The following is a 9,849-nucleotide window of genomic DNA, read 5'->3' on the forward strand; positions in this document are numbered from 1 at the left end:
TGGTGCCGCGGCGAAACGGCGATACTTGCGCGTAATATAGCTCTCGCTTACAAACGTTTGGATAAATTGAAACTCGTGCTAACATCATGCAGCGCGTAGCATTAGACCACTCGGCATTTGCGACCGCGTGAACGCGGGTTTTCGCTGGCAAATAGCGTTCCAGAACGGGTGAGGAATTGGCGTGGGAGTAGTTTTGATTACATATATCCCTGGTAGTGCCGTTGCTGCATGATTCGATAGCGTGGTAGCGTCTTCCAGGTATGGAGTGTTGCAAAGGTTTTAGACGCTGCAGCAGAAAAACACGATCAACAGGGGCATTGCCACTGAGGCCTGCAGCCAGAGGTCTTGCCGTATTGTCGACTTTTCCACAATCCAATTTTAGAAGTAAACTTCTCTTTACGAAACAACAGCACTCCCCATTTTCTGAACGCCCACATCTCACGCCCACCACACGAAAGGACACTTGAAATAGAAGACTCTTAACAAGCCAAACGACATGGTTTCTGGTCATCACTGGAACAAAAGCTATCGTTAAGTTTATCACTGTGGCTCCCGGAAAGGGCCCAATAGTTGAAAGATCCGCGAATAAGTGAATTTTAAGAAATAATGCGATGTGTGCATGTACAAAACATGTCGCCGGATTTTCTACTATGCTGATTAGTGCGGCTGCTGTAACAAACATATTACTCATTGCGTTCCTTAGACGGACATTTGGTCTCCAGTAGATGTTAGTGCGCAGGGCACTAAAACCCCTAATCTCAGTTTTAGCCAATGTTTCTCGGTCCGAAGCCCCAGTCAGGTGGCCCATCTGCCACTGGTGGGCAGGTGGCAACCTTCCGACAGGTTTGAGGACAACCTGCCAGAGGGCTTTATGGCCATCTGTGCAAAACACTTTATGGCCAAACACGAAAAGGAATAGTGTAGTACCCTCACCTTAATCGATGCTGCTCGAATATTCAGAAGCTGAGCCTCGTCTTTGCAGGAGTAAAGAATTCTGGTAGCAACCGTGCCAGCCTTCGCATTTTCCCATGGGTCTGTGCAAAATAACAACTATACGGCGGCAGAATACATCTCCCGAGGGACACATGCTGAATGACCAATGACTCTTATTAAGCGCGCATGCAACGATGGGATGAAATTCACTGCTCGTTCTCTAACCGTGGCTCATCTACGCTTCACATAGCGGTATTGCTGTGCCGCAGCAAATTCTTTACACTCACTTTTCTCTTCCGGCAAGCGAGCAGGCTCGGCATCCTGTTTATTGGCTTTGTTCAATGTAGACGTGCACTTTTATTATATATATATACTGTGATCTAGTACAAGACCACAGCAAGGTGGGTATACATCAAACAGAAAAGCATAGAAACATTGAAATTCATTACATTTCGAGGTTTTCACAAAACATAATTTAAAAATTCTCGGTAACAATCTTGCTATTTACGTTATTCCAGTCTGTAAAAGTCCTCGGGAAAAAAAAGAATATTTCAAACAGCCATTCCAAACGTTCAAAAGGTTATTGTTAATACATGCTTTGCCTCGTGTATAATCTAGGAGTAAGTAAAGAAAATGGCCACCACCGTATGGAAGATGTAGTAACGAGCGTTAGCGGTTTGGTTTACTAGAATGATATGAATGAGGTTAAAGGGAGGTACAGCAATGAGAACACGAATTTGTACGTTTATTTCCCGACATGATAAACACACTCAAAAACGCTTCACTTGCACATATCACACATCACACAAATCACTGCTTAACATCTTCACTGGCGTCTTCATCAAATTCTTCACTTGATTGATTGGACGAATTGCTTCTCCCATAACACTTTCGTCGTCATCCGTGGATTCACATTATCCTTCTTGGCTCTTTTTAATTAAAACAAACGCCGTCCTGTGATCAGTGAAGTATTTAGGTTCGGAACTTATTCGGTTCATGACAAATTCCGCCCCCTTTCCAACGAATTCAGGGAAAACTAAGTCCAACGCAGTTCCGCACTGGGCGATCGCGTCGTTAACGTCTGATTCTAGTTTCAGCCCGAATTACCCTTCCATTCTTGCGCGAAAGCTGCTTTTGTTTTATTGAAATCACCCACGAGTAACGCAGGAAGACTTCCATTCGTGGAAGCACACTTGGATACTACGGCGATGGAACTACGCCGCCATTTTGTCCCCCTACGTCATACTCACATAGTTCCACCTCTATACACAGTATTGGACCGTGAAGTCGTCATTGACACAGGCAGGTGGTTGTTTCTGCAATGCTGTTGGAGAATGCGCTACAAGTTTCATTGCGAGATGGGCTGTTTCTAGTTGCTGCCACAGAAGGCGCTGTGATCTCAGGGTGGTAGCAGACCCCACGAAATCTCGAAACAGGACGAGTAAGAGCTAACGCTCCTAAAATTGGTAAATGTTAACTTCATAATGACCTTTTACCAGCTCAAAGAGAAACTTTAATCGGCAGAGACGATTCTGCACATTCACTAGGGTAACGTATTTGACTGCGTTCCGAGAGCTCGCTGTCGGCTGCATGAACTGAATTGTACGCTCGTATGAATTGTATAGAAACTAAACTACGTTATGCTGTATTCGTTCTAATTTGTTAACGTTGTTGAAGGCGAAAGGGTCCCAGATGATTACGGCATATTCCAACAACGTACGCATAAAGGAAATGTAAAAGGCGAAAGCTAGGGTGGATGACGGTAGTCAGCGCTCCAAGAAAAAGAGTTTACGGAAGGAAGTTGCTATCACAGGATCGATGTGTTTTGGCCACGAAAGATGGTTAGTAAACCACAGGCCCAAATTTTTGTATTCTGTTACTTCCACTTGTGATATGTTCTTAGCGCTACGCACGAACAGAAGAGGTCTTTTCTTGTGTGTAATTCTCCTGAAAATTGTTTTTTTTTCAAAAATAATAGACATTTACCATTGGCCATATCAAGTAATAACCTTTATGAGGGCATTATTCAGCCACACCTGACCGTCAACTGAAGAGATCTCTTCGTACAAAGCATAGTCATCTGCTTAAAACTTCACGCGGATGGCAAGCCCTGCCACAATGTCATTAATAAATAATAAATATAAACGTGGTCCAAAAACGTATCCCTTGGAGACGCCATACTCAATCTGGGCACAGGTAGAAGTGTTGCTTAAGCTGAGGTACTGGCTTCTCTTCGAAAGGCAGGCTGAGATCCATATAGTACATATCTGATCTTTTTTGTATAGTGCCTTAATTTATGTATTTCTTATTAAACACCTTATCGAATGCTTAGCGAAACTTCATGAATATCGCGTCTATTTCCTTTCCTTTATTATTTTCCTGTGCGCGGCTGCGCGTATGTGTGGGTAGCGCACAGGCCAACTAACAAAATTTTAACTTGTATAAACTTATTTATCATCTCTCTTGCTTACAGGTTCATGCTTTCATTGTTTAACTCTCGTTTTTGAAAGGACACAGTCAAGGCGAAAGACGCAGGTCACAGAAAGTACAGAACGCCCGCTGTCTCGCAGCTACATTTTTGTTCCGTCGGCATTTTAACGGCTATTATGGCAAAAGTGTCGGGCACTGGCGCTAAACTTGGGTGTGTGCCGTCTGCGCCGTCTGGACAGCCTTCGGTCCACGAAAATGCACGACTGCGTATCCAGCACGCACACCTCAGCATGCAAAGCTGATTTGAGTTAGCGTGTTCAAAAGGGGCTTCAAGCTTGTACGCTCCAACCAGCGTGTCAAAACAGACGTACAATTTTACAGTCACTGCTGTAAGCGCCCTTTCAAAAAAAGCTAAAGTCAGAGTATCACCGCAATCCTAGGAAAGTCCGTATGCAGCTCTAGCAGCCTGACTTTGTGAGGACAAAAAAACGCAGAACATGTTCGTCAAAAATGCTTTGAAGTCACACAGCACCTGGCGATCATATATTCATTTATGCGCTGCTGACTGCCCTGCGGTTTACTCGTGTTTTCTGCACTCTTCTCAACACGCACAATTAAACCCGAACATGAATAACCAGCATACTCACTTAACGGTCCACCACACCAACGCATTTCTTGACTGCTCGCATCAATGAGCAAAGAAGAAACCCATATTATTGTTGCAGTTCTGAAATGTCTTAAAAAGACAGTCTGAAGCTGAAAGCACCCCATCATTGGCTAACGGTTAATAGCTGCAGTGGCGCAAGTTTGTAGTATCGCGACGCTGCTTTTCGGCTGAACGGCCGACGTCGCGAAGTTATTGATAATATTTTCGTGTTTACTTTATTTTTGTATGAACCTGCATTTCATATGTATCCAAATCGTAGTGCACCGAGAAGGAGTGTCGCATATTGATCACTGTTTGACCAGACAGTGTGCTCGGGGCGCACGTTGATTTGTTTTGTCCAAGGCCACGTTAGAAGTATGTGCAGCATGGTCGTTCTAGCTTAATGGAGCACAGCGTGCTTGTTCGCGGCGCCTTTTACTCTGTTCTTATTACGGTCTGGACTCTACGTGCACTTTCTTTGTGAAACGTGCTATATACAAATAAAAAAAACCACAGTGGTGCCCTGAAGCTTCCAACTTGAAAAGGGCCAAAGAATTAGCGAGCACGAACAACTTACTCTCAAAAGAATCATTTTGCGCGCAAGGTTCACTAAAACAATAAGTTGCAAACACTGTATTGAAATCCTGCTCGAGCAAATTCGAAAACACTTATTGGTTCTTACACAGCTTAGGCTTTCATCAGTGCGACGCACAGGTGATGACAGCATAGGTTTAAGTGTCGCTGTTATACATGTATTGTCACGTCGGTGTAAGACGCACTAACGCTCAAGGCGGTTTGAAAGGGTCCCTAGAACGTCCGGGGCCGAGTCCGACGGTGGCGAACTTCGTCCTTTTTGCTTAATGTCCTCACGTCGTTATCTGCAGTAGCGCTAGCGTCATTGGCCCCGCCGTTCGAAAAGCATCGTCCCGATGCTCTAAGGAAACCAGCGTCAGAGGGAGTGTCACGGTGTCCTTGCGTGATACGGTTTCAGGCGAACGACGTGGACCATATCACTGATTATCTCGAACTTCTCGGATGCGGGTTGAAAGTTTAGCACCGGGAAAGTCCCGTCTGTGGCATTTGTCATAAAATTTGATCCAAATAATAGTCGGCTAAAAATTAATGAACTCAAGTACGGAATGCCCATTTGAACAATCCGCACGGGTCACACGATCTGATTTTTCTGTAAAGGCAACCATTAGTATGCACGCGGCAGAAGCTAAAAAAGCATGACATTATGCGATCATCCTAAATGTGCTCCCCATAATTTGTGGAAGCTGTGCGGTTGTGTCCTTTCTAAAGGATGCTTTGTACCAATTATTTCAGAAATTAAATTGAGGCGTGGTTGCTAGAGGTGCTCTTAAATGATTCATACTTAAGCGGCGCGAAAAACAAGCACAAAGCGAGCGAGAATACACGACACGGTCCCAGACTATCAAATGCATTTTTATTGCAGAAGAAAGGTGCCTGTAAATACTCTAGAACCCTGGGCGTAAAAACCAAAAACCAAAACCAAACAAAATCACACTCCTTCTCGGCAAGTGCATTTGAACCCTTTGTCAATTCACTCTTACGAAGCAAAACTCGCACACGAAAGACCTCACAAAACACAAAAAGGGTAGCACTCACATCGAGTCAATCCTCCATACTGCCTTCTTGCGCTAAAAACGTTGCGCAAAAACGGTATCTTTCTATCAAGCAGGTTGATCGAGGGTAATGCTACGCACGCATTTGCTTCTCTCTTGATAAGGTAGCCTTCCACTAAAGCCCTGCATATCTGATCCTGGTGTCTGAATAAGACACTGGTCCTTCTCAGATGTGGGAGGCAGTCTTTCCAAATCCTACAGTGCAAAGCGAGATTAGCGGAAGCTGCACCCCTCAATGATATCCGGTACTCAGCCATCCGCTCGTTAATACACCTGTCAGGCGTACGTATTTCTTTTCACACTGGAGGGGAACTTCGTAAACGACCCCAGTGTAACATTCGGTAAACGTTTGCTCCGTAAATCGCCCCCACTTTTTTGAGCCGTTGTGAGATGTCATAGACGTATGGAATCCCTAAGATTCGTCCTCGCCAGCGCTATTTTTTGACGCCATCCGCACTCCCCCACTTGGCCAAGGATCCTCTCAGTGATTTGAGCCATGACCTACTCAGAATAATCGGTTTCCTTCAGCCTCTTAATTTCTCCTAGTAACCTGGCCTGAACCTTGTGGGTGCAGTATTTTGAAAAGAAAGCTTTCGGGCAGGAAGTCGCTACACTAGCCTTGAGTAGTTTTGAATGCCCTGAACCGTATGTAGTTCAGAAGTGGTTTTTCAGTCGTAGGGTGACACTCCCGACACATTCCGCTCGGAAGGCACTCATCTTTAATTCAAATTCAAATTCAAATTCAAATTTTATTTTGCCACCATGGTACAGATGATGGCGGGGACCCGTAGTAAAAGCTGCCGTTTGACAGCTTGACAAGGCCACGGGCCCCCACTTTGAGAGCTATGCAGTGGTTTTTTTTGCAGGTCTAAAAACTAGACGATGGCCAAGATTGGTACTTCAAAAGTGAAACTCAAGCCGTCACTCGTTTCTTTGAATACTTTGACGTCTTCTGGAACCACCCCGTGAGGGCTTGATTTCAGGAAAATAAAAAAAAATCATCGACGTAACGAACACCTTTCTAGCAAAATCAACCAGACACTCCGCCAGTTCCAACCCATTCTGCTTAAGAAGATATCACTAAGAACAGGTGCAACCCGGGAGCCTATATACACATCTGAACTTTGGACGTACAGCTTCCCGCCCCACCCAACGAATGTCGAAATCAGGTAAAAAGAAAGCACCTCAAGGAAATTTTACCGAAATGCCGTAACCTGCCATAAGCGCCACTCTGCCGTCGCACCACCAATACGCTTATTGCGCCACCGGGAAATTCAGTCAGCTTATCATCTGATTGTATACCTGCCGCCAACCTAGGGGGGGTTGCGTAACATGAGTGGATTTTATTTCTATTCGAAATTTATATTTTTCATGCTGGCACAAAACTACCTTTGGAATTAAGGGTCTAATTACTCATTGGCGTCCACCCAAGCGCAGCCATACGGCTACAAAGGAAAGCTATACAGCTTTCTCAGAAACTTCGTAGTTAAAGAAAAATTAGTCCTTGTCTGGGGTCGTCCTGGACGAATTCTTCTTTAACTACGAAGTTTCTGAGAAAGCTGTATAGCTTGCCTTTGTAGCCGTTTGGCTGCGCTTGGGAGGACGCCAATGAGTAATTACTCTCTTATTACAAATTTACTTCACCTTGGGGGATTCCCCTAAAAAATTTGACCCTACCTTTTGAATGTTAAGGTCTGCGCCGACTTAAACCTGATCGAATCTAGCTCATGCAATAATAGTTACATGATTATCATTGCATAATCATTACATGATAATCACATAATTTGCGATGAAGAGTATTTTGTGTAATGCAAGCGGTCAGCTGTTAAATAGGAATGTATGATGCTATTACGTTCGGAAGACAATTGAATCAGTTTTCACAACTAATTCAGATATTAATTTGAACCAACCCCTTTCTCTTCTCCCCAGTTAACAATCGCACAAGCACAGAAGAGCAAAAATCTGCAGACCGCAAAGAAAACAGATTTTCGCGTAAATTTGGATCCTGTAAGGGCGGGTAAAATGCAGAAAGCTTTATTCTCGATCTCATATACGCTACCACACGAATCCTGTAAAGCTCTTTCGAACAAGCTGCTACGAGTTCATTGTTAACCTCGCTCGACTCTGAACACGTTTGGTATAGTTGGCGCCTCAACTTTTAAGCAAGCTGCTTCTTTTTATGAGCGCTCATTAACAATGTCACGGTGCCTTGCCCGTTCGTGAAATCTGCCTTGCTGTTTCCTAAATTTCTCAAGTCGCGGCTCATCTTTCATATTTTCTTTACATAGATGGGCGCCCAATGTCTTGAAGAATTAAATCACTACTCTAATATAAATCCTCCATTTTAGACCAACCACTTAAAGAAGATACAAACCTCAAACAATCTATGAAAAAAATTTTGGCAACAGCAGAAGCAACTCGGAAAAATGCCACGTGAAGTATGGCTCGAGGAGGTACGGCGCGGCTTTCTGCGTACCATCACGGTACGGGCAATACGGCTGCTCGCGCAGGCGGGCAAAGCCGTTTGACATTTCGACTGCATTTTCTTTATGAATTGCGCTGTGTTTAGTGCGCATAGATTTCAATGAAACCGGTGAAGTCGCATACTTGCGTACACCGCAGTATATAACCGGAAAGCGCCAGTTTTTGTAGTTCTCACAGCAACCACTTTACGCTAGTGACTGCGAAGCGCGATTTGCTTAACCGATAAGAAACCATGCCTGTGATCCGATGGGGGTTGCGCGCCGTTCAGACGCATTCTTGCAAGAGTTGTATGGCTAAGTAAAATCTCGCTTGATCGTCGTGGGGTGCACATCTCGGCGGCCGGCGTTATAAAAATATTGGTGATTAAGTATTAGTATTCGTCTTATTGAATCCATGTCTGTCAGTTACATTGAACCTGTATTATTACTTTTTACTAATATGGGGCTTTTTGAGTTTGCAATTACTATGTGTACTATATGTATTTTGTGCTTACTAAATATTTTGTGTTTACAATTACTATGTCTACTGCATGCTCTTATCCTCGTACAATTTTAATCGCAGCTTTGTTTTATTTCTGCTGTTATCCGTTGTCAAGAGAAAAAAAGGGGTAAGAACCGTTGTCAAGCTGCTGGAGAAGCAGCTTTTTGTTCTTATCCTTGCATTTATTTCTGTATTGAAAGAAATGCTAAATTGATTGATTGATTGATTGATTGATTGATTGATTGATTTCAACGGACTTGTCGTCTGCCAGTCTGCAGACGGACGGCGGCGCCTGAAATCTTGGCTTCCTTCCTATCTCGCGCCAGAAGGGATGGCAACTCTCGTAGGACACAATTGTCGTCCTCCGCGCAGCTTAACTTCAACTGCGACGCTTCCGCGGGCAACCGTCCTTGGACTTAACTTCACCGCAGCCCTGCTGGCAGTGGGTCCTAAAGCGGTTGATCTCCCTGCCCCGCTGCTAATTCATTGTTGTCAAGCACGTTATTAGTGCCGGCGCACACCTCTGTGCACCCACTGTGTGCTCGAACGCGAGAAAATCCTGCTTTCCACGTGCGCGCTCTTTCTTTGTCGCTCTCGCTTTGACGCCGAGGAAAGCGCACCTAAAGTTTGGCCCCACTACACCAGCGCCGCCTCTCCCCTGGCGGTCATTTCTGCATTTCTGTCTGGGCGCGTCGCCGGCGGAGCACATGAGGCAGCAACGTCTCGACTGGTACGCGTACTGCTCGCCCCGCCGGCACTCTCCCTTTCATTGTCAGCACGTGGCGTCCTGCTCGTAGGTGCAGAAAAGAGAGGTTGCCGCTCATTGCGAGTCATGGCTGGAATTCCGAGACGTTCAAAGTAGAGAAACAAACTTTTTTGTGTCCGGGGCTGTCATAGTTCCCTGAACACTAAGGGCCAGCAGCTGCCCATGGAACTCTACAGATTTCCTGGACAGGCCCTACATGCATCGGGAAAAAATTTTGAATATACTTCTAAGCTACTGTAATGGAAATATTGGCGGTAATGGTCCAGTCTTTCTATGTGTAGCTAAGTGTTAAATTTCTTAATCGCTCGCATCGAGCAGTTGACGATAGCAAAAACTTTAACGAGAATAAAAAAAATTCAAGCCTGTCGATGGGAGATTGCTAGAGTGAAATCTTCCAATATATGAATAAATGCGTTCATACACTCTTTTCCCTTCAAAAATGCTTTTGTCTGGAAATGTTTGGT

Source organism: Amblyomma mixtum, chromosome 2 (genome assembly GCF_055824585.1).
Source record: "Amblyomma mixtum isolate Tamu chromosome 2, ASM5582458v1, whole genome shotgun sequence".
NCBI lineage: Eukaryota > Metazoa > Arthropoda > Arachnida > Ixodida > Ixodidae > Amblyomma > Amblyomma mixtum.